Below are 27,302 nucleotides of genomic sequence, written 5' to 3'. Positions count from 1 at the left end.
CTGAGGCAGGCGGATCACGAGGTCAGGAGATCGAGACCATCCTGGCTAACACAGTGAAGTCCCATCTCTACTAAAAATACAAAAAATAAGGCGGGTGTGGTCGCGGGTGCCTGTAGTCTCAGCTACTCAGGAGGCTGAGGCAGGAGAATGGCGTGAACCCGGGAGGTGGCGCTTGCAGTGAGCCTAGAGCACGCCACTGCACTGCAGCCCGGGTGACAGAGCAAGACTCTGTCTCAAAAAAAAAAAAAAAAAAAAAAAAAAAAATCCTGGGGGTGATCTTTTTTTTTTTTAATTTGAAAGTAAACTTTAATGTCGAAAATGCAAACTTGGGAAAGGCAGAAAGGTCACACACAAGGCTGCCACTTCACACCTGGAGGGTTGCATGGTGGCTGGGCAGAGGCGCTCCTCACTTCCCAAATGGTGCTGGGCAGTCGGACTCCACTGCTAGATCTGTGACTTGGGTTTAAGCCTCTGCCTTCTGCCCTCATCTGGAGATGCTTATAGCCTGGGCTCTCCCTCCTTTGGCTCGGGGTGGAGACTGGAGCCTGGAAAGACCCTGCCCTCAGCAGGAACTCCCCCTGGGCCCCACTCTGTGACCCTGAGCCCAAATCTGGATCCTTCCTTTACTTTCTCAAGCCACTTTGGGCCTGCCCAGCTCTTTCAGAGCCCTGTCATGTAGGTGACAACACTGTTTTTCCTCCCTTCCCTTCCCTTCCCTTCCTTCCCTTCCCTTCCCTTCCCTTTCCTTCCCTTCTCTCCCCTCTCTCTCTCACTCTCTCTCTTTCTTTCTTGTATTTTAAATAGAGACAGGGTTTCATCATATTGGCCAGGCTGGTCTTGAACTCCTGACTTCAGGTGATCCACTCGCCTCTGCCTCCCAAAGTGCTGGGATTACAGGCGTGAGCCACCGCGCCTGGCCCCCGTTCTAACCTTCTTGGTGTAAGTGCTGTCATCACGTTCCACCCCAACCAAACCTTGAGTGGGCAGCCTCTGCAGGGGACCACTCACAACTGGCCTGTAGTCACGGTCCCCTGCAGAGCCCTCACAGGTGGTCCAGATGTGTCCACTGGCCCTACCCTGTGTGTGTCTTCCCTGCCCCTGGCCTGCTCTGCCTGATGTGCGCTGTGCACTTGACTCTGCTGACTCCCAGGGGGCCTCCATCACACACTGAGCCAGCCTCATTAGCGGTCTTGGTAGGTGGTGTTCAGGGACAGGGTAATGGGATCCAGCCCTTCCTAAGGTGTACCTGGGCTGCGACTCAGAATGGATGTTCAGAACAAAGACGCAACTGTGAGTGACCCTGGGCCCCACAGGCCAACCATCAACTAGGCCTTGGCCCTAGTCCATCGGGCACTCACCCCTTGCAACATGTGGACCCGCTGATGCCCAATGTGTGAAAGAGTACCTGGAGGCCTCAGCCCACGCTGCTGGCATGGCCAGAGAAAAGGATCTGCCTGCCTCTCCCCCACCCAGGTGTGGCAGCTCCTGGTGCCAGTTTCCCAGGAGCATGGCCAGGCCCCGGGTCTCTCCATCACAGCTGTGGCTCTGGCTTCTTACGGGAAGTGAGGTGGGGGTCACTCCCCTTGCAGCAGCCGCTGCTTCAATGCTCTGTAGGCCTGCACGGCCTCCTATCTCTCCTCCCCACAATCTGCTGGTAGGCCAGGGAGGCAGTCCGAGGCTGGGACACACCGCCAGGGCTCAGAAGCATCCTCAGCATCTGCGATCTCCTGCCAGGCTGGTCCTTGCTTATGCTCCTCCCAGGCCTGGTAGTCAGCTCTGGAGGCTGCACTACCTCACCAAACTTCATTGTGTCTCTGAGCAACTCCTGCTCCAGCCTGTCTGCCATCTTTTCCTCCTTTTTCTGCCAGACTTTATCTAGTCGTCGCTTCTGGAATGCTTTTTTTGCTTTTTTCAGCTCAGACTTCTCCTTGGGAGCTGCCTGGACGTCTGGCTGCCGGGTGGTCTGGTTCTTGCTGAGGAATAGCACGTGCTGGACCTCTTGCTGCATGCGCTGGATATAGGCCTAGTCAGACTCCCCTTTCCTCTGCTTGAACTTGGGGATGGCGATGTCGGGCTCCACTCCCTTTGCTTCCTTCTCCAATGTCTTTCTGAAGGCCACCTGGGCTGCTTTCTTCCTCTTCTTGTTACTGATTGGGTTTTTCATCTTCTGGCAGCTCCCCATAATCTCCCGGAGCCAGAAAGGGGTCTCCTCTTCGTCCTGGTTCTTGGGCGTGCAATTCACTTTCTTCTCTTTGCTGCGAAGCCCAGACCACGGGACTGGGCGCTGCTTTCCCAGCAGCTGCCCTTGGTGCCGCCGCTGCACCCGCCGGGGACTCCCAGGACCCACTGGTGCCCTGGGCACTGCTGCTCCACCTCCAGCTTGCGCCGTCTCCATGCTGAAAGCTTCCCTAGTGAAGCCACTTCTGCTTTCCTCCAGTTTTTAAAATGGTTAAGGAACACTGGCTAAAACTTTTTCAGTTGTAAGCAATAAAACCCAATTCAAACTGACTTAAGCAAAAATGAAGTTCACGAGTCTGGACTTCAGGTATTGCCAGATCCAGAGGTTCAGATACTATCAGCAGTGCTTTTTCTATCCATATTACACACAGACTGTCTCCAAGCAGCTGTCCGTGAGGGCTCCTATGAGTGTTATTTACATCTTACTGCCAGCTATCTGGGAGGATTGTGAAACACTGCCCAGCCCTAACAAGCCTAGATTAGACAGCAGTGTAGGCGCTAAGACTCCCACGTATATGGACAGAGAAGATAAAAGACCTTCAACCATTTCACAGTGCTGCCTGGGGAGGGCTCTTTTTCTCCTGATATTCCAGGAGAACAAGAAAAACAGGGCTTCGCAATCTGATAGGTATAAATTCAAATCTAAGATCTACCAGTTACTAGCTCTGTGATCCTTCAAGTTCTTAAAGCTTCAGTTTTTCATCTGTAAAATGGAGGTAACGGTAGTCACCCATAAGACTGTTGCTAGGATTAGTTGAGACCATGCATGTAAAGTTTCCCACAGAGCACCTGCACATGCTAGCTAAAAGAGGAGAGGAAGAGGAGGAGGATTGTAAGTGGGGGATGCTTATTTCCTGTTTCCAGAGAGGGGAGGACACCTGCCCACTCCAAATGTTTTCTACTCTTGTGTTGCTTTGCTTAAGGTTGAAATCCCCAGGAAAGAAACTCAGATTGGCCAGGCTTGGGTGATGGGTAAGGCCAGGTGAAGTCAGTGCACTTTGCTTGACCCACCAAGGCCACCCAAATCGGGGTGGAGTGGTTCCCCAGAGGAAAATTGGGTACTGTTAGGAGATAGGAGGGGATGGACACTGGGTAGGAAAAGTGCAGATGTCCAACGCAGACATCCTTCAATGCAATGTCCCAGGAAGCCCTGACCCATACTTTCTTCCCCTCACCTCCTTGTGTCTATTTTCTCTCCTAGTGGTATCTGCAGAGAAGGAATAGGTGATTGTGGCTGACATAGTCAACTGCTTCACCCAAGGACCTTTCCAACCTTCTTTTAGCTGCCTAACTTCAAGAGTTGACCATCCCTGGCCTACTTTGCCTGATATGTGCTATGCACTTAGCTCTGCTAACTCCCAGGGGGCCTCCATCACACACCAATCCAGCCTCATCAGCTGTCTCAGTAAGTGGTGTTCAGGGACAGGGTAATGGCATCCAGCCCTTCCTAAGGTGTACCTGGGCTGCGACTCAGAATGAACGTTCAGAACAAAGAGACACAACTGTGAGTGACCCTGGGCCCCACAGGCCAACCATCAACTAGGCCTTGGCCCTAGTCCATCGGGCACTCACCCCTTGCAACATGTGGACCCACTGATGCCCAGTGTGTGAACGAGTACCTGGAGGCCTCACCCCACGCTGCTGGCATGGCCAGGGAAAAGAATCTGCCTGCCTCTCCCCCACCCAGGTGTGGCAGCTCCTGGTGCCAGTTTCCCAGGAGCATGGCCAGGCCCCGGGTCTCTCCATCACAGCTGTGGCTCTGGCTTCTTCCGGGAAGTGAGGTGGGGTCACTCCCCATGGAGCCACCACCGCTGCTTCAATGCTCTGTAGGCCTGCACGGCCTGTTCTCTCTCCTCCCCACAATCCGCTGGTGGGCCAGGGAGGCAGTCAGAGGCACCTCCCTGGCCCCAGGAAGGGAATATCGTTTGGACTCACCAGATCATGGTAATTCCATTACCCTTGCCAGCAACTGTGGGTACGTGACTATTATAGCCAGTGGGATTTAATGGGATATCCTCTGGGCGCCTCTGGGAGAGTCGTTCCTCCTGAATAAAAAGACACATGGGCCAGGCACAGTGGCTCATGCCTGTATTTCCAGCACTTTGGGAGTCCAAGGCAGGTGGAACACTTGAGGTCAGGGGTTCGAGACCAACCTGGCCAACGTGGTGAAACCCCATCTCTACTAAAAATACAAAAATTAGCTGGGCATGGTGGCACATGCATGTAATCCCAGCTACTTGGAAGGCTGAGGCAGGAGAATTGCTTGAATCTGGGAGGTGGAGGTTGCAGTGAGTCAATATTGTGTAATTGCACTCCAGCCTGGGTTATATAACAAGACTCTGTCTCAAAAAAAAAAAAAAAAAAAAAAAAAAAAACCACAAGGAAGAAAATCCCATCTCTTCTTCAGACTGATGTTTCTGGGTTCACATGTGATACCTGGAACAGTGGCAGCCTTCAGCCTTTCTGGAATAGTGAAGAGGCAAGCCCAAGAACAAAGCCAACATGATGAGGATGGCAGGACAGAAAGACAGAGAGAGGCTAATCCTTATTGAAGTCAGTCATTGGCTGAGCTACCCATGGATACTGCCTCCAGACTTGCTTTGATGCCTTACTGCCTAAACTACATTCAGGTGGGTTTACTCATACCATAGCCAAAGCATCTTAGTGATATATATATGCTTGTCTATTTCTAAATCTCTAACAAGGGTAAGGAAGCCTTTTAGGTCAGTGGTTCTCAAAGTGTGGTCCCTGGACCAGCAGTATTGACATCACCTGGAAACTTATTAGAAATGCATATTCTTAGGCCCCATCCAGTTCTCATTAATCTGAAAGGAGGAATGGGTGCAGCAGCAGTCGTGTTTTCACAAGCATTCCAGGTCATTGTGGTGCATGCTATAGTTCGCCAACCTCTGCTTTATATACTACTCTGTTGTCACACTGACATTAGAACTGACCACTGGGAGTGAGGACACCACTCATTATTCCTTCCAACTTACCTTTTTCTATCATTGCTTCATTTGATTCTGCTATCCCTAAAACAAACAAACGAAAAGAAAAAAAAAAAAAAACAAGAAAAAGAAAAAAAAAGGGAGAGAAAGAGACAGAAAGGATTTGAAAACTGTTGGCCAAATAAACCTTTTGCTTTGAGTTTCAATCTGCTGACTCTGGGTCATCAGCTCTTTCCAAATAAGACTTTGGGTGTCTGCAGAAACCTGTAGTAGCTAGAATGTGGTGGACATTTCCAAAATATTTAGAACACTAATAATCACTGTAATCAATAATGCTCCATAGGGATCTCCCTTAAGCTATTGGAAGTGAAGTTAGCAAGGAACTTAGAGAGGTGTGCACTGCTTGAGGTGAGCAAAGATAATTTGGAGGGGCAGAGGAGCCCTGAGAATAATGTTAGGAAAAAAAAGGAATGAAAAACTTTGTGCAAAAAGGAAAAAAGAAGGAAAGAAAGGAAAGAAAAAGAAAATGATTCTTATCAGGGAAGCTGGTAAAGATGGATTTGTTTTCCAGGACTCAATACATTTAGACAAAGGAGCCCAGAGAGGAGATCCAGGTTTGGGGGTGGTTTGAGCAAGGTGTTCAGGAGGGAAGGTAGGGGCGTGTCTGGACACCTGGGCAGCCATGAATAATGGAGAGAACAGGCCGTGGGAGTAATGTAATTGGTCCACAGGATTGGACTCTGGCACCACCCCCTACTAACTTTGGTCTTAGGCAGCTTCCCGAGCTTCTCTAAGCCTCAGTTTCCTCAATGGCCAATGGGCTCAGTGATTCTTATCTCACAGCTTGTTGGAAGGTTTACATAAATCAACGTACTATGATCTGAACTGCATACCCCCCAAATTAGTATGTTGACACACTAACCCCTAGTGTGACAAATTTGGAGATAAGACTCTCAGGAGGTAATTAAAGCTAGATGAGGTCATGGGAGAGGAGCCCCCATGATAGGATTGGTGGCTTTATAAGAAAATGGAAAAACAGAGAGAGAAAGAGAGAGAGAGTTCTCTCTCTTTACCATACAAGAACACCACAAGAAGGCAGCAGTCTACAAGCTAGCAAAAGGGCCTTCACCAGAACTGGAATCAACCAGCACCTTGATATTGAACTTCCAGCCTCCAGAACTGTGAGAAAATAAATGCCTGTTGTTTAAACCACCCAGACTATGGTATTTGGTTTTGGCAACCTGAGCTGACTAATACACAAGGTATATTAAAGACCTTGCTTAGTGCTTGGCTCATTCTAAATGCTCAATAAATAAATAAGATTCATAACAATGAATACATTAATAAGCAATAAGTTGGGAAAATGAGATTGCCAAGGTCTTTGAATGGCTAAACTGAGTGTGTAATTTATTTTCTGGACCATGGGGAGTTTCTGAGCAGGAGACAAAAAGAGGAAGCATATGTGTGCATAGGTCTGAGGTCAGTGTGACAATAGAGCATTACATAAGGCGGGATTCAGCAAACATGAGGGTGTGTCAGGATCACTTGGAGGGCTTGCGAAAATATAGGTTGCTGCTGCCTCTACTTTCTCTTTCACATTCAGCAGGTCTGGGATGGGGTTCAAGAATTTGCATTTCAGGTAAGTTCCCAGGAGATGCTGATGCTGCTTGTCTAGGGACAAGACTTTAAAAGAGGGAGGAAGAAAGATAGAGAAAAAACAGACAGAGAGATTAGCCTGACTTTTGGTCTGGAATGGCAGCAGAATGCTTGCTCTGCAGACATTCAATCCACACTGTGATGGATGACGGAGAACGGAGGTGGTGCCTGGAGCTGCCAAAAGTAATTGCTTCAAGCATGGCACGCAATTATGGCATTGGTTTTTAGGTTTTGTTTTACTTTAAGGGTAAACCACTATAATTAGAAAACTTGCAAAATCCTGACTTACAAAGTGAGCAGATTTTCAAATCAGAGAAACATAGTTTTCATGCCTTCTCCAAGCTGTGGATCACTGCTCAGAGATGACTATTTGGGGCCAGTTGCTAAGACTGATACTAGCTGCAAGGTAATATCATACACAGTGCTGGTAAGGTCAGCTCTATCTGCAGGCCCATTGGGATGTTTGGTTGAATGTATGATGGTAGGAGTGACATGGTCTGGTTTTTTTTCTGATTTTTCTTAGGAACCTGAGATGAATATGTGTGGTTTCTTCCACTCAGCGCTCATGTATTTATATTTGTACCTGCACTCTCCCTTCATCTTTCTTTGGGAAAATGCTTGTCACTGACGCCTTCTCCTCCTCCTCCTCCTTCTTCTTCTTTCTTCTTCCTCTTCCTCTTCCTCCTCCTCCTCCTCCTCTTCCTCTTCTTCTTGTTCTTCTTCCTCTTCCTCTTCTGCTTTTTAGACAGAGTTTCACACCATTGCCCAGGCTGGAGTACAGTACTGTGATCTCAGCTCACTGCAACCCCCACCTCCGGGGTTCAAGTGATTCTCCTGCCTCAGCCTCCTGAGTAGCTGGGATTATAGGCACACATCACCACACCCAGCTAACTTTTGTATTTTTAGTAGAGACAAGGTCTTGCCTTGTTGGCCCTCAAACTCCTGACTCCAGGAGATCTGCCCACCTTGGCCTCCCAAAGTGTTGGGATTACAGGCGTGAGCCACCACGCCTGGCACACTGCATACTACTATATGGTGTCTGTCAGGCTGCTAAACTCCTCAGTCTTCCCATAAGCCACAAGGGTGGGCATGAGATTGAGGTCTGGCCAACCCTAGTGTCTTCTCCCTTCAGCTCCTGTGACTGGGCTGAGGAAGCTTGTGACCAGACCAGCCTATCAGAATCCTTGTCTGGGATTCATCTGTAAACCAAAAATAAAATTCTAAGCCTCCCAACCATCTTGATGGACCCCATCTCTTGGCCAATGCCAAACTTAACCAGAAAAACTAGTTTCAGGCCATGATGGGAAGAGGGAGTCAGACCTGCTTCACCCTACTCTCCTTCCCTTTTGGAATTCAGGCTCACCTCACCAGCATTAACATCAACTCAACCTTAAGACTGATAGAACAGATGTTTTAAGTCTGATAAGAAACATTAACAATCTATTCTCTCTGCAGCCGGCTACCTGGAGGCTTCATCTACACAATAAAACCTTGGTCTCTACAGTGCCTTATCACAACCCAGACATTCCTTCCTATTGAGTCCAAGTCTTTAGATAATAACTCTTTCAACCAATTGCCAATCAGAAAATCTCTGAATCTGCCTATGACCTGTGAGCCTCCCGCTTCCAGTTGTCCTGCCATTCCAGACCGAACCAACATACATCTTACATGTATTGATTGATGTCTTACATCTCCGTAAAATGTAGAAAACCAAGTTGTAGCTCAACCATCTTGGGCACATGTTCTCAGGATCTCCTGAGAGTTGTGTCACAGGCCATTGGTCACTCATGTTTGGCTAGAATAAATCTCTTCAAATATTTTACAGAATTTGACTCTTTTTATTGACACATCTATGGGTGCCAGAAGAGAGAAATCACTGTTTCCTCAGATGACCCCAAGATGTGATGATGTGAGTGAAACATGCAGTTCATCCAACCCTAAAATGAATGGAGTCCTCTTGTAAGAGGGAATCAGCCCCAACCTACAGAGAAAAGAGAAGCTAAGACTGGGCAGAGGAGGGAGAAAGGGGGAAAGGAAGGAAAAAGAGATGGGGAGGGAGGAAGGGACAGTGGAAAAGAGGAAGGGAGGGGGAGGGAAAAGAGATCCTTGTCGTTCGATTCACTAGCATCCCAAGGCCAATACCACATGCAAATTTTCACTCGCATGAGTCAAAAAAAACTTCCCCATTTTACTTAAGCTTTGAGTTGGTTTCTGGCACTTTTAACTAAAAAGTCTGAATAATAAAGTTCATCAATCCACTTGTGACATCTAACTTCTAGAATTCAGGTTGTGCTGGGAAATTGCTAATTCAACACTTAAGTGCCTACATCAGCGTGGGAAGGAGTCCTTTGGAGTTGTCTGAAATTTCAGGGCATTGTCCCCATTGGAAGCTTTGAATATTACACTTGGAAATGCTAATGAGAAAGAGAGAAAAGAGAGAGGGAGAGAAGGCTTAACCAATTTTCAAAAGCCCAAGTCAGTCTTTTTAGGAGAGAAAGAGGAAGGAAAAGGGATGGAAGACACTGGGAGTGTTTTTAGTGGATGAGACAATTGAGGGTCTTCCTTACCAGGTAGTGAGGAAGTTTTCCTAGAAAAAGGACACAAGTGGCTTTTGTATTTGTAGAGGGGACTAACCTTCCTGGGGGTGACCTGTTCAAAGTGAAGTTATATAACCTATACAGTTGACTAAAGTGAATTCATCTCCATGCCCTCAGCAAGAAGAGTGAGAAAGAGGGCTGACAGGGTGTTGGTTCTGCCTATCCTCACCTGCAAGAGACAGGTGAGAACTGAAGCAGTCAGATTTACTTCCTACCTCCCACAGTGCAAGCACCTCACTGTGCTAGTGGGCATTTGAAGGGATTTTCCAAATGCAACTTTAACCGTACACAATTTTCATCTGTGTAGAAATTTAGAACCCATCTCCCTAAATAAGATGAGACACCACCATCACAGGCCTCATATTACAAGCCTGTACAGAGGGGGTGTGTGTGTGTACGTGTATGTGTGTGTGTATGTGTGTGTCTCAGAATATATCTGATGGTTATTTGAAGCTCAGTATTAATAAGCTGTATAATAACTGGGTTCTATAGTATTTGAAATCAAAATCACTTTCACATTCCTCTAGTCCTCTGGGCTCTTGTAAATGATAAGTACATCAAAATGCCTTGTGATGGCCTTCTGGGAAAAAAATCCTCTCAGCTCAATTTACCAGGCAACTTTTATCCCATTGAATAAACTCGAGGCTCTAAGGCAGTGACTCTGCCATCAACAACATCTATGAAAGGCTGCACTTTGCGGTTGGTCTGTTTTGTGTGAGGTGGGCACTTGCTGTTCTACTTGCCCAGTGGTGCTTTTTAATTGGAATGATTTTTATTTGGTCTGATTTCCTGAAATAGAATACATCGCCTGCTTTAGAAACCCCAGATAGTCTATCAATACAGAGAGCAAATTGTCCTGGGGTTCTTGGCTTAGCTGTTTGTGGGGGGAAAGACTGCTGGGCAAGGGGTTGGGGGGGGCAGTTGTAGCATATTCAAATCTGATATTGAAACAGTTTGTGTGTGTTTAGGAAGTAACCGCAAATTTGACATGCCACCTCCACCCCAAACCCCAAACTGGTTCCATTCCAATAGGCAGTAGTCTCAAAGACTCTCTCTTAAATGGTTCATTTCTTCCTATTTACAACTCCCAAAGTGAGCTGATTTTTAAGGGGAAATCAGTTTCTATGAACGTCTAGGGCCCCGAGTGGGTGTTTGCTCTTTATTTGTCCTGCTTTGTTTAAAACAAAGAACACCTCAAGTCAGTAACCAGGCGAGCAAGGGCCTGCAACAGGCATGGTCACCTGAAATCAATTTATGCACAGGGATTGGAGGAGTAATCATATTCTAAATAAGGCTAATCAAGCTTTTTGTGAAAGTGCCAAAACCCACACACAAACGTCACTCTCGGTATGTTCTCATTTCCACGGAGCAAAAGTGAAGGAGAGAAGGCTTATTGGGAAGCTGCCGCTGGCACATAGAATTAAGCAAATGCTGTCCCATAGGTGTGCACAGCAGGCTTCTTTTCAGAGGGAGGATGATGAGGAGGCAATGTGGTTCTTTTGTACTAAGGGACTCAGTGTACTGCGTCCCTCACACTCTAGGTGTGATTTTTCTTTTCTGTCACAATTGAGCCCAGTTTGTACTTCTCCCCTTACTTTCTTTTGGTTCACTCTTTTCCTTCATGGTAATCTTGCTGCTTAATGACCCTGGCCCCAGGCTTCCAAGGCAACTTGCCAAGAAGATCAAGGTTACTTCTGAAGTCCATAGCTTCTCACTTCCTCTTCCTTTGTCTCTTACCTCTTCTCACTTCTCTCCTCACACCTACCGCACAATGTCTGAAATATTCACTACCTCCAAGTGGCCCCACTTTTGCAACCCACCCAAGTCTGTTATTTGTTTAAAAACTACCACTTATTTGAGTTCTGGCTCTGGGCCAGTCATCAGCAAACATTTTCTGCAAAGAGCTAGATAGTAAAGAGTCTCAGCTTGTGAGCCACACTGTCTCTGTTGCAACCCTTCACTCTGTTATATTATGTAAATAGCCATCAACAATACGTAAATGAACAGGTAGGTGTGTCTGTGTTGCAATAAAACTTCATTTACAAAAAGAGGCAATAGGCTTGATTTGGCCTGATGTTCAAATGGAGTGAGTCCATGTGACATACACAGGAAACTCACAAGGCTTTTAAGATTGGTATGTCCCCCAAAACACTGCCAGCTTGACCTGAAAGGGACAGAGAGAAGAGAATGAAAGAAGGCTGTCAGATCCCCAAAATTCTACAGACAGGAAACAGGCAGATGAAACTACAGCTGCAAACAAGTATTACCCTTCATGAAAAAGGAAAGATGGCTGTGAGAGCAGACCTTACAGGCTCAGAAGGCAGAGCCGAGAGTCATGCCTTGAAACCTAATGGAGTTTTTCTGGTTGGATTTAGAAAATGTTTGGGACCAGAGACTCCTTGTTTCTTTCATTCTTCCCTCATTTTGAATGGGAATCTCTATAACTCTTAACCTGGTGGAGTGTGTTTCGTTTTGTATTTTGGGAGCCGATAATTTGTTTGCTAGCTTCATAGGTCCACAGATAGAGAGAAATTGTGCCACACACTGGACTATACCCAGAGCTTCACCCATGCCTAAATTAGATGATTTATGTGATGAGAAATGAAACTTTTGACCTCATAAGACTTGGATGAGATTTTGGATTCAGGTTGATTGCTGTAATGGGTTGAGAGTTTTGAAGAATGGGGTCAATGCAGTTGAGATAGACATAAAACTTTGGGAATAGACAGCAGATTGTTGCAGGTTGAACCATAGCCTCCAGGCCAGCACAGTGGTTCACACCTGTAATCCCAACACTTTGGTAGCCTGAGGAAAAAGGATCACTTGAACCCAGGAGTTCAAACCAGCCAGGGCAACATAATGAGACACTGTTTCTTTTTAAATTAAAATAATAATAATAATAATAATAATAATGGCCCTCCAAAGATGTCCACATCCTAATCCCTAGAACATGTGACTATATTACTTTCCACTGTAAAAGGAATTCTGCAGATGTGATTAGGTTGAGGATCTTGAGATGGGGAGCTTATCCTGGTGGGCCCAATGTAATCAGAAGAGTACTTTTGAGAGATAAGCAGAAGCATCAGAATAAGAGGAAAATGTAAGGATGGAAGCTAAGGTCAGAGAAAAGAGAAGATGCCACACTTCTGGCTTTGAAGCTGGAAGAAGGGGCCACAGTCAAGGAATGCGGGCAGTCTCTAGAAGCTTGACAAAGCAAGGAAGCAGATTTTCCCCTAGAGCCTCCAAAAGGAAGATAGGCTGACACCTTGATTTTAGCCCAGTATTTTGATTCCAGAGCTATAGGATAATAAGTTTACATTGTTTTAAGCCCACTGTGTTTGTGGCCATTTGTTATAGCAGCAAAGGAGACTAATACAGATTTTGCCAACCACTGATCTAAACATAAACTATGTTAGGGGCTTTCATGCATTACCTTCTCCAGTCCTCACAACACCACTTTGAGGTAGGTATCAACAATATTCCCACTTGCAAGAGAGAAAATGATGCTTGCAGAGATTGATTCAACAGTCTACTTTACTGAATGTCAAAGCCCATGTTTCTGTCATATTGCTCTACTCAGGCAGACTTCCATTTTCCTTATTTCAGAGTGACTCCCCAACCCCCATTAATGTTTATCAGTCCTGGGTCCCAATCTCTTGGAACTTTTTCCTCTGTTCCTATGCCTGTGTTTTTCATTCACTCAGCCTACAGTTTCTGATACCTACCAAGTACCAAGCCTTGGCTTAGGTTCCAAGACAGGTATATAAAAAAGATGCTAATTCCAGGCTGGGAGGGGTGGCTCACACCTGTAATCCTAGCACTTTGAGAGGCTAAGTAAGGTAAGTAGATCACTTGAGCTCAAAAGTTCCAGACCAGCCTGGGAAACATGGCAAAATCCCATCTCTATAAAAAATATAAAAATTAGCCAGGCATGGTGGCACATATTTGTAGTCCCAGCTACTCAGGAGGCTGAAGTCGGAAGGATTTCTTGAGCCAGGGAGGTTGAGGTTGCAGTGAGCAGTGATCATGCCACTGCACTCCAACCTGAGTGACAGAGCAAGACTCTGATGTGTGTATGTGTGTGTGTGTGTGTATGTATCTCCTATTCTAGAAGAATCAACATCTCTCTCTCTGGTATTTGGGGATGGGACCTTTGGGAGATAATTAGATTTAGATTAGGTCATGAGCATGGAACCCTCATCACAGGATTTGTGGCTTTATAAGATGAGGAAGGGTGAGATCTCTCTCTCTCTCTCTCTCTCTCTGTGTGTGTGTGTGTGTGTGTGTGTGCTGTCTGAAGACACAGCAAGAAGGTGTCTATATGCAAGCCAAAAAGAGAGCCCTCATCAGAAAAATGAATCAGTAGGCACCAGATCTTGGATCTCCCAGCCTCCAGAAATGTGAGAAAGAATTGTCTGTTGTTTAAGCTATTCAGTCTATGGTATTCTGTTATTGCAGCCTGAGAAGATGGAGACAATGTGCAAAGCAAAAACAAAACCCTAAAAACAGCACTTGGGCTAGTAGCTGAAACAGGCTTATACATTTGTAATAAGTGGGCTAAGGAGGAGGCAGGACAGCATGGAGTGGTTGACTGACTCTTAGATGGCCTCAAGCATCCTCATCTCCTGGTATGTATGCCCCTGTGATCCCACTGTGTGACAGTGGGTTGGCCAAGCAACTTGCTTTTAACCAATAGAATATAGCAAAGGTGATAACATATCACTCGCATGATTATGTTACATAAAATGGCAATGTCCATATTGCTAACAGTCTCTCTCCTTTGCTAGACATAATGAAGCAAATTGCCATGTTGTGAGCTATTCTACAGTGAGGCTCATCTGGCAAGGAACTGAGAGTGACCTCCAACTGACAGCAAGTAGGGACCTGAGGCTCTGTCTGACAACCTAAAAACAACTGGATTCTGCCAACAGCCATGTGAACTGGAAAGTAGCTCTTTCCCCAGCCGAGCATTCAAATGAGACCTCAGTCCTGGCCAAAACCTTCATTGTAGTTATTCAAAGGACCTCCTAAGTTGTGCCCAGGTTCTTTACCTACAGATACAGTGAGAAAACAAATGTATGCTCTTTTAAGCTGCCAAGTTGTGATAATTTGTTATATAGCAATAAATAACAAATGCAAGTTGAGAGCGTGGGTTTAGACTCATTGGACATACATTGTGGTTCAAATTTTGCCTTGACTACTTACTCCTATATTCTTGGGCATGCCACTCAGAGGCTTAGTTTTCTTATGTGCAAAATAAGACAATACCAGAGCCTACCACATCACAAGTATTCAATTATTGCTATCTGTTATTATTTTTTAAAAGCTAAGGACTCAAAGAAGAGGGAAATTTAATTTTCTCTGAAATCAGAGCAAAATAATTAAAACTAACACTTGTATTGGGCTCTCAGATTTACAAAGGCTCACACAGGAATTACTGACTTTAATCCTTACTGCGGTGTTTCCTGACTATGGGCAATTTTGTTTCCCAGGGAATATTTGGAGATGTTTTTGATTGTCACAACTGGTAGAAGGTGCTACTGGCATCTAGTAGCTGGAGAATAGAGATGCCGATAAACATCTTGCAATGCACAGGGTACTCCCCCTACACACACACACACACACACACACACACACACATATACACACACACAGAATTATCTAACCAGAATGTTGATAGTGCTGAGGTTGAGAAACTGTGCCTTAGTAATCTTATGAGGGAGTGTGTGCTTATCATGCATGACTCCTAGATGAGAAAACTGAAGCTAAGAAAGGTTGAATTATAGAATGTTGGGGTGGGGGATCAAGTAGGTGGTAGGTAGCAGGGCTGTAGAAGGCTTTGCCGGCAGGCCCCAAATGCATGGCTTTTTCTTCACCCCAACTTGACCTACTAAGCCTGTCTAGAGGCCCACTGACTTCAGCCCAGAGGCAATGAACAGAACGTGTCATCCTACAGGAGTAATGGTGAAGGCTTAAGGCACTGGGCCAGGTCAGGACAGAATTTGTTCAGGAGCGGATATATTCGATCCCACTTGGTAGAAGGGTGAAAGTAGAGGGGAGGGGCCTATTCCATCAGAATCCAGAGACATTCCTGCCTATGTAAAAATTCTGTATTCTTATATAGAGATATCTTGATATTCTTTTTCAACTCTTGAGATTTCGAGCTAACAAAGACATTCATTCAACCAACATTTTTGATTATTGTTTCTACTTAGACTGACATCATTAAGACCTTCCATGGTGCTGGCATTTTACAGTTCCAACGATTGTTCCCCAATAGTAACCCATGTAAACCTCTCAGTAGATAGTTGTGTTCCCATTTGACAGATGAGGAAACTGAGTCTTGGAGAGGAATGTAATTATATATCAAAGGACACACAGGTTTCAAATGGCAGAGCTGGGTTCCAAACCCAGGCTTTTAACATCAAGTCCACATTAACTTCCACGCTAGCACTGAGCTCCCTATAATGGAGTTTGGGGTATTTGCAGGAAGGGGGTGTAAAGCATTTCCTATTTTCAAGGAATTTGCTATTTAAAGGAGGAGACAACTATAGTAGGTGAGTAAAATTAAAAGGAGAGTGAAAACACATACTTAAAATGGTTTCAAACCACACACTCCTGGGAGCACGGGGAAGAGAACAAAAAAAATGGTTCTCAGGGGTGGGGCTGAGGGAAAAGGAGCTGGAAAGTCTTTAGGGAAGAGGTGACACTTGAGCTGAAGCTTAAATTACAGGCAGAACAAAAAGCCAATGCCCCGAATCAAACAATAGATTCACTTGTTAAAAGTGATTTCTGCCTCCAGATGCTAAAAGAAAAAAATTCCTAATTCCATTCTGGACTTCATGCAGGTTCTTATTATTGCTCCTTTTTCTCCTTGCATGATTCTACAGCCAGGCAGCCTGAGTTCTATGTGCTTCTGATCAGGGCTGAAGATTTGCTGCATTTGGCTTGTCTTGTGATTTATTTTGTGGTGTGATTATACTAAGTTTATGAGACAAGAATCTTATCACCACTATCAGTACTTTTGTTTTTCCATTTTCTGTTCATTTTTACAAAATAATAAGAGAAATGACCTCCTAAAATAGTCAAATAATCACACAAACCAACACTTTCCTGGGCAGACAACAACAGCAGTGTGAGAAAGGGAACCCTTAGCCAATAGACCACACACTTGGATGCTATCGTTTGAAGCACTGATTCAACTGTTGAAAAACAGAAACCCAATTTCTACATGTGGAGGGTGATTTGGGCCTCTCAAAACAGAAAGTATAACCATACAGGTGACATAATATATTCATTTATTAATTCACTTAATAAATATCTACTAAAGACCTATTCATTTCCAGCCACTGTTTCAGGAAATGGGAGATAGCCATAAAATTGACATATAAGGTCCCCATCCTCATGGAACCTCCAGACTAGATGGGGAGATGGACAATATATAAGTAAGCATATCAAGAAGTAAGGTAAGTTCAGTTGGGGCATGGTGGCTCATGCCTGTAATCCCAGCACTTTGGGAGGCTGAGACGGGTGGATCACTTAAGGCCAGGAGTTCAAGACCAGCCTGGCCAACATGGTGAAACCCCTTCCTCTACCAAAAATACAAAAAATTAGCCAGGTGTGGTGGCACACGCCTGTAATCTCAGCTACTTGGTAGGCTGAGGCGTGAGAATTGCTTGAACCCAGGAGGCAGAGGTTGCAGTGAGCTGAGATCATGCCACTGCACTCCACCCTGGGTGGCAGAGTGAGACTCTGTCTCAATAATGATAATAATAATAATAATAAGTTAAAATTGTGATAAATACCAAGTAGGGTCATCAGATCAAATACAGCAGTAGTCCCCAAACTTTTTGGCACCAGGGAGCAGTTTTGTGGAAGACAATTTTTCCACAGACCAAGGGCGGGGGCCCTGGGGGGATGGTTTTGGGATCACTCAAGTGCATTACAGTTATTGTGCACTTTATTTCTATTATTATTACATTGTACATTCTACAACTCACCATAATGTGAACCAGTGGGAGCCCTAAGCTTGTTTTCCTTCAACTAGACAGTCCCATCTGAGGTGATGGGAGATAGTGACAGATCATCAGGCATTAGATTCTCATAAGGAGCTTGCAACTTAGATCCCTCACATACGCAGTTCTCAATAGGGTTTGCACTCCTATGAGAATCTAATGCTGCTGCTGATCTGACAGGAGACAGAGCTCAGGTGATAATGCGAGCAATGGGGAGTGGCTGCAAACACAGATGGAGCTTTGCTCGTTCACCTGCTGTTCACCTCCTGCTGTGTGACCCAGTTCCTTATGGGGAGTTGGGAACCCCTGAAATACAGGATGTCCAGTTAAATCTGAATTTCAAATAAACATCAAATTTTTTTTAGTATGTGTACATCCCAAGTATTGCATGCTAGCTGCAATATTATATTTTTACTAGCTAACTCAGGCAACCCAAGCACTAAGAAAATAAATGGAGTAACTGGAGTGCTATATCACACAGGGCTCCACCACAGAAAAAGAACCAGTGGAATATATTAAGAGATTGATTGCGAAGAATTGTCTCGAGCAGGTATAGGGGCTGGCTAGGCCAGTCTAAAATCTGTAGAACTGGTCACCAGGAAGGATGGGCTGGAAATCTTGAGCACAACTGAATCTGCTGTTGAAAGACAGAATTTCATCTTCCTCAGAGAAACCTCAATTCTATTTTTAAGACCTTTCAGCTGATTAGGTCAGGTCCACCCAGACTATGGAGCATAATTTTCCTTACTGAAAGATGACAGACTTTAATCATACCCACAAAATACCTTTCCAGCAACACCTAGACTAGTGCTCCATTGAATAACTGGGGGCTATAGTCTAGCCATGCTGACACATACAACTGACTGTCACAGATGGGAAGGGGAGAGGTGCCCACACAGGAAAGGCTTCTCTAAGAGGTGGGGGCATTTGAATTGAGACGTGAACATTGAAACACTGAGCATTAAACTGCCATTCTACGAGCCATGAGGTGAGAATATTCCAGATGGAAAGAAAAGCAGATGGAAAGGCTCTCAGATGGGAAGGAACCTGTCTTATTTTAGGAACAAAAGGGAGGTCAATGTGTCTGCAGTGGAGTGATCGAGGGGTACAGTGGTACCTGATTGAGTGGGAGATGAGGACAGAAGCTGGGTTGTGCACAGTGATGTACAAAAGTCAAGTTTATAGATCTCCAGGTTACTACTTATAAAAAGACGGTGATGGATAGAGAAAGCAGAGCAGATCTTTGAAGAAGCTTCTACCTGAGTATTTCTGGGTATCAAATTGGTATAAAGGTGTCTATTTGCTTGCTCAAAAAAGTGCTTAAGGCATGGAACTTAAGCAAGTCTGAACATCACCAAATTGAAATGATCCAGGACTCCATAAAGTCAGACCAACCCTTATTATTAGGTTGGTGTCAAAGTAATTGTAGTTTTTGCCGTTAAAAGTAATGGCAAAAAAATTATTGTTTCAGAAAAGCAATCTTCTCAATAGCTGAAGAATAAGCTTAATAGCTGGGGAATCTCCACGGGACATCTCCAGTCTAGAGGTTTTCCTTAACCAGTCTTTGCATGCCAGAGCCTATTGAAGGCTGGAGTTGTCAGATGGCAAGCAAATTGTTTACATGAAGCCGCTGAATATGAGTCAACACTTGCTATGTCTTGGAGACTTACAACTTGCCTAAGGAAAGATTGTCACAATTTTCCTTAAACAAACAACAAATCCGTTTTACATATTGATATTGAATTGTAATTCCACAAACAGCTTTGTCTCCTGGGTATTGTAAATATGTTTGAGAGCCCTCAATATTGGTGATGTGCAGAAAACGTTATTACCTAGGCCAGCTGGAAATTCCTGATATCAATAACTTTGCAGAATTTGCCTGTTGCCTCCAACTTAAACCAGGAGTCCTCCAAACTGGATAAAAGAACTTCAGGAAAATCACTTAGTTTTTCTCAACCTAGGTTTCCCTATACATTAGGGGTAAAAAATGAAGATTTTTCAACCCTCTGAGTTATCTTTTGACCCAGAAATTCTGGTTCCATGAGACTTCTGTAGCTACTACTGTAGAGTATCCCCATCATTGTGTTTCAATTTGGTAACAGGGATCAAAAAATGTTGATCCCTGTTATATGTCACGTGCTAGAGCAATTTTGCTTCCTAAAATCTTCATGATGGAGTCTTCCTGTTCTATCTCCCCACCCCCACTAAAAATCAAATAATTATCTATTGTAGCACAAAAAATTACCTCTACAATTTAGTGGCTTAACACAAAAAAATATTTACTATCTCCACAATTTCTGTGGATTAGGAATTTGAGACATAGCTGGGCTCTGGCTTAGGGTCTCTCATGTAGTTGCAGTCAAGATGCCAGCTGGGTCTATGGTCAACTGAAGGTTTGACTGGGCCAGGAGAAGCACATGGCTGTTGGTGGAAGGCCTCAATTTCTCACCATGTGGCCTCTCCATATACTGTTTGGTGTATCCTCGTCACATGGCACCTGGCTTTTCCCAGAATTAGTGATGTAAGAAAGAAGAAAGCTTAAATGTGTCTTATGATCTAGTCTTGGAAGTCATACATGATCAGTCCCATTATATCTATTGGTTAGAAGTAAATCACTAAGTCCAGTCCCACACTCAAGTCGGGGGTGGAAATTAGGAGGACTGCCAAACACTTTCGGACATATTTTATACCACCAAAGTTCTGCCTTTTGTGTGTGCCAGAGAAACTTCACTCCCTAAGATCCTGATGATGTCGTTCTTCCAACTCTGTCTTCCTAACCTCACCCCCACTAGTTAAATAGTATTTAGCCTATAACTTTTCTCTCCTTCTGTCTTGTGTAATTTATTCTGAGCACAATGTGGCCTTGCTTAAGAAAGCCTGAACATCAAAAATACCCCTCTTTTGCTGCTTTCAAGTTTTTAACTCCCTTGGTAGTAATTGGCAAATCTTCCCTTCTCCACCTTTAAGTGGAAGATAGGGAAAGTATAAAGCGGAGGTTAAAATAAGATATGTTTTTTTCCTTAGCCCTTAGATATGGTTTGGCTGTGTCCCCACCCAAATCTCATCTCGAATTCCGACGTGTTATGAGAGGTGCCCAGTGGGAGATAATTGAATCATGGGGGCAAGTCTTTCCTGTGCTGTTCTTGTGATACTGAATAAGCCTCATGAGACCTGGTGGTTTTTAAAAAGAGAAGTTTCCCTCCACAAGCTCTCTTTACTTGCCATCATCCACGTAAGTGTGACTTGCTCTTCCTTGCTTTCTGCCATGATTGTGAGGCCTCCCCAGCCACGTGGAACTGTGAGTCCAATTAAACCTCTTTCTTTTGTAAATTGCCCAGTCTCAGGTATGCCCTTATGAACAACGTGAAAACTGACTAATATACCCCTTTGGACAGATGGACCACTTTATGCACCATTGCATCCTGTGATAGATTGTGCAGAAATATTCCAGAGCCAGGCTAGCCAGAGGATGGCCCTCTCAAATAGCAGCCAGCATATTGATCAGAGGGATTTTGACACACAGAAAGACATCCAGGGATGCATGCACACAGAGAAAAGATCATGTGAGGGCACAGTGAGAAGATGGCCATCTGCAAGCCAAGGAGAGCAGCCCCAATACATCATATTTGCCGACACCTTGATCTTGAACTTCCAACTTCCAGACTATGAGAAAATAAACTTCTGTTGTTTAAGCCACCCAGTTTGTAGTATTTTTTATGGAAGCTCTAGCAAGTTAATATAGCTGTCAATGTAAATTCTCAAAAGTAAATTAGATCATGTCACTCCTGTTTAAAAATCCTTGAAGGGCTTCTCACCACACTTAGAATAAAATCTGCACTCCTTAATGTGGGCTACATCACCCGGCCACTGCTTATCTTTTCAACTCAATCTACCACTAAGCTTCTCCAGCTCACAGTGCTGTAGTCATAGTGGCCTTTCAACAAACCATCCTGCAGTCATGCCATCTTCTTTTCTTCCTCTTGGCCTTGGCATTTGCTGTTCTTTCTGCCTAGAAGCCCTACCTAGTGCTTTTTACCTAGTTGGTACTTAAGTCATTCTTCAAGATATATTAATAGTTTCAAAATCCTCACCTCAGAGAGATCCTCCAGACCACCTGTGGAGTCTGTTCCCCTCTCCGTTAATCTAGGCTGGCCTCAGAGACTCGTTCAAACAGTCACATGCAGCAAAAGTAAAGTATGGAGACTTCCAAGTCTAGATTATATCAAGCTTTGCAGCTTCCACTTTGTCTCTTGGAATACTAACTCTTAGAACCCAACAATCACGCTGTAAAGAAGCTCAAGCAACCACATGGAAAGTACTAAAACCCATGGGTGTCAGGCAGTTCAGGTTGAGTTCTCAGTTCACAACCAGGACCAACTTGCTAGCCACGTGAATGAGCCAGCCCTAGCTGAGCCTCCCTAGCTGACACTCCACGGAGCAGCGATGTTTGACTATTAAGTTTTGAAGTGATCTGTTACATAGTAATAGATCATGAGAACACCACTTTATATAACATACCACCCTGACTGATTAACATCTACTGCACCATTGTTTTATTCCCTTCATAGCACCTGCCACAATCTGAAATTACTGCACTTATTTAACTTCCTTATTTCCTATTTCCCACCACCACTAGAATATAAACTCTACGAAGGCAGGCAACCTGGCTTTGTTATTCATCACTAAATCCATAATAGAGTAGATGCTCAATAAATACTGAATGAATGAATAAATGAAGGACTGAAAAAGTGAATTAATGAACTGACTTCAAGCCCTTGATTCAGAATGATAAGGGAAGAGGCCTCTTCTGCCTAGTTAAGTCAGTACAGTTGAAAAAATACTGAATCAATGATGTCCTGAGCCTCCTTGGTTTGCACTGGGCTCTTCATTCTTCTGCAGTGAACACTCTTTCCCCTATAGTCACATTCACTTGGCTTGGAATTTGAGATCCATCCAGTGAGGAACAGTTCACTCCAATAAAAGAATCTTGTTTCTGAAGAGTTATGAATGAACAAAGGCCTGGAGCTCTGTGGCACTGTGGAAAATCAATGAACCTGCTGCATCATTCTCTTTTAAAGGGATGTGCCATGTTTGCATTTTCATCAGAACTTCAATTTTACCCTTTCTCTTACCTTTTCTTTCCCTCTTTTCTCTCTCTCTCTTCCTTTGCATGCATAGAATACTAAAAAGATTAAAAGGCCTTGGAGTGTATGGAATGTATTCACAGGGTGATATTAATATCAACATTCTAGAAAGAAAACTGACCCAAATTCAGACCCATCTAGACTGATTTTGGCAAAATGAGGTGTCAACCTTTGAAACTGTCAAATCCTCCCATCCTGTGGGATTTCTCAACCACTGACAAGACACATATTTCTCTCATCCTTGCTCTGCAATGTCCCTTCTAAAATTAGATAGATAGATAAATAGATAGATAGATAGATAGATAGATAGATAGATAGATAGATAGATAGATAATAGATATAGATAGATGGTTTGGCTGTGTCCCCACCGAAATCTCATCTTGAATTCTCACGTGTTGTGGGAGGGACCTGGTTGGAGGGAACTGAATCATGGAGGCAAGTCTTTCATGTGCTGTTATTTTGATAGTGAATAAGTCTCACAAGATCTGATGGTTTTGAAAAAAAGCATTCCCCTGCACAAGCTCTCTCATTTTTTACCAGCCACCATCCATGTAAGATGTGACTTGCTCCTCCTTGCCTTCCATCATGATTATGAGGCTTCCGCAGCCATGTGGAACTTTAATTCCAATTAAAACTCTTTCTTTTATAGATTTCTCAGCCTTGGGTATGTCTTTATCAGCAGCATGATAAGATAGATAGATAGATAGAAAGAAAGAAAGAAAGAAAGATAGATAGATAGATAGATAGATAGATAGAGAGATAGATAGATAGATAGATAATAGATATAGATAGATGGTTTGGCTGTGTCCCCACCGAAATCTCATCTTGAATTCTCACGTGTTGTGGGAGGGACCTGGTTGGAGGGAACTGAATCATGGAGGCAAGTCTTTCATGTGCTGTTATTTTGATAGTGAATAAGTCTCACAAGATCTGATGGTTTTGAAAAAAAGCATTCCCCTGCACAAGCTCTCTCATTTTTTACCAGCCACCATCCATGTAAGATGTGACTTGCTCCTCCTTGCCTTCCATCATGATTATGAGGCTTCCGCAGCCATGTGGAACTTTAATTCCAATTAAAACTCTTTCTTTTATAGATTTCTCAGCCTTGGGTATGTCTTTATCAGCAGCATGATAAGATAGATAGATAGATAGAAAGAAAGAAAGAAAGAAAGATAGATAGATAGATAGATAGAGAGTGTATACAGATAGGTGTAGGCAGATAATAGAAATTTCTTCTACACTCCTTCCCCCAGGATAGATTCCTTTCCCCAAAAGTCATTTCTGCCCCCAAAACAGAGACACCAAGAAACCGATTAATGCTGGTATTTTTGAGTTGGATTGTGTGTCTGCCCAGCCAGTCTTGACTGGTCAAGTTGGAACACATGGGACAGGAGAGGGACAGGATCCCAACATTCACATAGAGCCTGACTTAACTGCTGTGCCTACCAGCCAGCCAACAGAAACCAAGAGAGAGAGATTTGGAGCCATGCCTTTCCAGGGATCTATCCAAAGGCATTTGTAGGTCAGGGTCTGGAACAAGTTGCCATCTAGGCCAACTGCCTGTGACTCAGCTCATTCCAACATTTTAATACGAGTGATACCTGGTTAAAAATGAACACCAGAAATGACTGAAAGGAATTCAAGAGCTAGGTATCAAAGGGCAAGAGCTAGCTTATTCCCTCTTGACTTGGTAATGGCAAGAGGTTTATTAATCTAGTCTGCCATGGCAGACATTGTCAGGACCCTCCTGTACCCCTCATTCTTACCACTTTTGTGCATACTGGCCTGACTTCCAACTGCTGGCACCTCTATTTCTTTGCCTGGGAGCTTTCTCTTCCTGACAGAAGCCCCTGAGAGCAGCCCTCAACCAATTACTATAGGAGTTGGTGTATAAATACCCTAGCCCCCTCACCCTTGGAGCAGGATAGTTCAGAGGCACATTTCTACACTGACTCCTACAGTTTCTTCAGTGGGACTAAGCTCCAGTCACCCACAGGAGTAGCTAGCTTGAAAACATACCCTTTATTAACTTTTATCCCCTCCTTCTCTTCACCTTGACCTGCCTCCTAATGTCCCCTTCCTTCCCAAAGCTCAAACCGTCTCCACTCTAATCCTTGTCTTAGAGACCACTTCTGGGGGGACCCAAACTAAGACAGCTAGGTATTCATTCAGAAGCATTCGTTCAATTCCTTCTATATAGCAAAGGCTGTGGCCCATACCTTAGAGACTTTAAAACCTAGCTGGCAATACCAGTTTATCCAGCCAATGACAATAGAAGACTCTACGTGTTAGAAGCCCTGTCAGAGAGCCCCTGTGCCATATACAGAGAGAAAGAGCAATGACAGCAAAGTTGTTCAGCCCACTGCTCAGCTGGAGCCCTGTGGCAGGATCTTCACCTGGGTCTTTATCTATGTGCATCCAAAATCTCTCTGGGAGATATGCAACTCTCTAAGCTGACCCAGCATGGAGATATGGTTTTAAAAAGCCTCATTAAAGAATCACATTAACCATGCCCCCAAGTTCTGGGATATAAATCAGAATGTGAATTGTGAACTTACAGTAAGTGAATTTACACCAGCTGCCAGGCAGGCTCAGGAATACTAATATAGCCTTAGCAGCATTTCTCCTCCCCCACAGGAAAATGCCTGGTTGAAGCCAGCTTGCAATTCCAAAGTCAGAAGGTTGCCTGGGAAGCCATGAAACAAAGCCAAATCAAGGCAAAGCAGACACATGGAGATTTTGAGACTGAGAAGAGGGAAACTGAGGACATTCATGTGAGATGGTTTCAAGTTTCCCTTAGAAGGAGAAGTTATCTTCAGAAGGTCAGGTTGGTGAGGTGGATGTTCAAAAACAACAAAGTATGTAGCTACCATTGTGAGGAAGACCATGGAAAATGGACAAATCAGAATGAGAGGCTTTCTGAACAAGAGTAAGTACCCCCACTGATATGGCTTGGTGGTGTCCCCACCCAAATCTCATTTTGAATTGTAGCTCCCACAATTCCTACGTGGTGTGGGAGGGACCTGGTGGGAGGTAATTGAATCATGGGGGGGTGGGTCTTTCCCATGCTGTTCTCGTGATAGTAAATAAATTTCACGAGATCTGATGGTTTTATAAAGGGGAGTTTCCCTGCACATCTCCCTCCTGCCTGCTGCCATGTGAGACGTGTGTTTTGCCTTCCACCATGACTGTGAGGCCTCCTCCCCAGACACGTGGAACTTGAGTCCATGAAACCTCTTTTTCTTTATAAATTACCCAGTATCGGGTATATCTTTATCAGCAGCGTGAAAACAGACTCATACACCCGTGTTTGCCACCACCCACATTAAAACAACTTTAATTTGAACCTAGTCAAAGTATGTGGGCTTTCCAACCAGGCAGATCCACGGTTTCATCCTCACTCCACCAGAAATTAGCTGTGTGTGGATGTTAGTCTCTGGGCTTTGTTTCTAAAATGTATGTAATAATCCACCAGGTTCTAAAACCCACTGAGAATTCTGTGAGATTATGCATGCAAAGTGCCGAGCATGGGGCCTGGCTCATAGCAAGTATCAAATAAGTGGTGAAGAAGTTGTCATTTTCACTTGTGGTTGATAATTTCCACTTTTGCCTTTCTGCAGCCTAGAGATAGAAGCAGATAATGCATGTGTCATCTACATCTGGCAAAAGCCAAAGGTTTGGAAGATGGACAAAGGAATCCAGGTGAAAAGGAGCCCATGATTGAAGTGCATTACCAGGTGCACCAGTTCAAATGCAAACAGGAGGAACAAGGGGAAGAGGGAGAAGTCTAGAGCAGGACTTCTCAAACTGACTATTCAAGTCACCTGGAGATCTTAGTGAACTGCAGACTCTGATGCAGTAGGTCCTGGCGGGAACTTGATATTCTGCATTTTGACCAAGCTCCAAAGTGAATGTCAGTGCTGTTGTCCTTGGTCCACGCAGGGAGGAGCAAGGATCTGAGGCTTGGAGAGCAAACGTCAAGTTCAGAAGAAAGACTGGAAGTTTGGGGACAAAACCCAAATATGGCTAAAGAAAGCCAGTAAGTATGCTTTGAGTTGTATTTTCCATTGCATCTGAAGCTGTGCTGGCCAACATGGTAGTCACTGGCCCTGTGTGGCTATGGGCTAGCCCTAATGGACATGTGCTCTAACATGTAAAATACACATTGAATTTTCAATACTTGGTACCAAGAAAATAATGTAAAATATCTCAATACTTTAAAACCATTATTACATGTTGAAATAATATTTTAGATATATTGAGCTAAATAAAAGATGCCTGTATTATTGAAATTAACATCACCTGTTTCTTTTTACCTTTTCTTTTTAATATAGCTACAAAAAAATTAAATTTACATTTGTGGCTTATGTTAAATTGAACAGCCCTAGTCTAGAAAGGGTTTCTTTCTCTCGCCTTCTCTGAGCTTCTGCCCAAAACCCCACTGTCAGCAATTCCTGTAGTGTCCCAGGGAAAACTCTAGACTAGAGAGATTTATTGCTCTGAAGGGGAGACGGGCAGGCCTGCGCGAGGGAGCTGTTTGGGAGGAACAAGGTAGAAACATGCCAAGTCATTCTCTGCAACAGCAGAGCCATAGCCATGGGGCCGGCTGGGAGGCCTGGATCCTGGAGATGCCAGCCTGCCATGCTCCAGTGCCTTCTGTCTGGGCCTCGTCAGTCCTTTCTCGTGTTCTCCTCCCTATCCTGG

General features: G+C 44.3%; 1 long non-coding RNA gene and 1 pseudogene across 1 annotated transcript in view; both read right to left on the bottom strand.

The window, feature by feature from the left end:
* The window catches only part of LOC117083134, a 28,889-nt gene extending 11,166 nt beyond the window's left edge, over positions 1 to 17,723 (bottom strand). Inside the window, exons 1-4 of the long non-coding RNA XR_004436957.1 lie at positions 17,520 to 17,723; positions 16,056 to 16,057; positions 3,503 to 3,511; positions 970 to 974 (exon numbers count right to left, since the gene is read on the bottom strand). This is a non-coding gene — a long non-coding RNA (uncharacterized LOC117083134). The remainder of the gene's footprint in view (positions 1 to 969; positions 975 to 3,502; positions 3,512 to 16,055; positions 16,058 to 17,519) is intronic.
* LOC117083131 lies at positions 834 to 2,627 on the bottom strand (annotated as a pseudogene).
* Positions 17,724 to 27,302: the final 9,579 nt, after the last annotated feature.

Source organism: Trachypithecus francoisi, unplaced genomic scaffold (genome assembly GCF_009764315.1).
Source record: "Trachypithecus francoisi isolate TF-2019V2 unplaced genomic scaffold, Tfra_2.0 Lachesis_group0, whole genome shotgun sequence".
In the NCBI taxonomy this organism is placed as follows: Eukaryota; Metazoa; Chordata; class Mammalia; order Primates; family Cercopithecidae; genus Trachypithecus; species Trachypithecus francoisi.
This window is presented reverse-complemented; position numbering and strand designations above follow the sequence as displayed.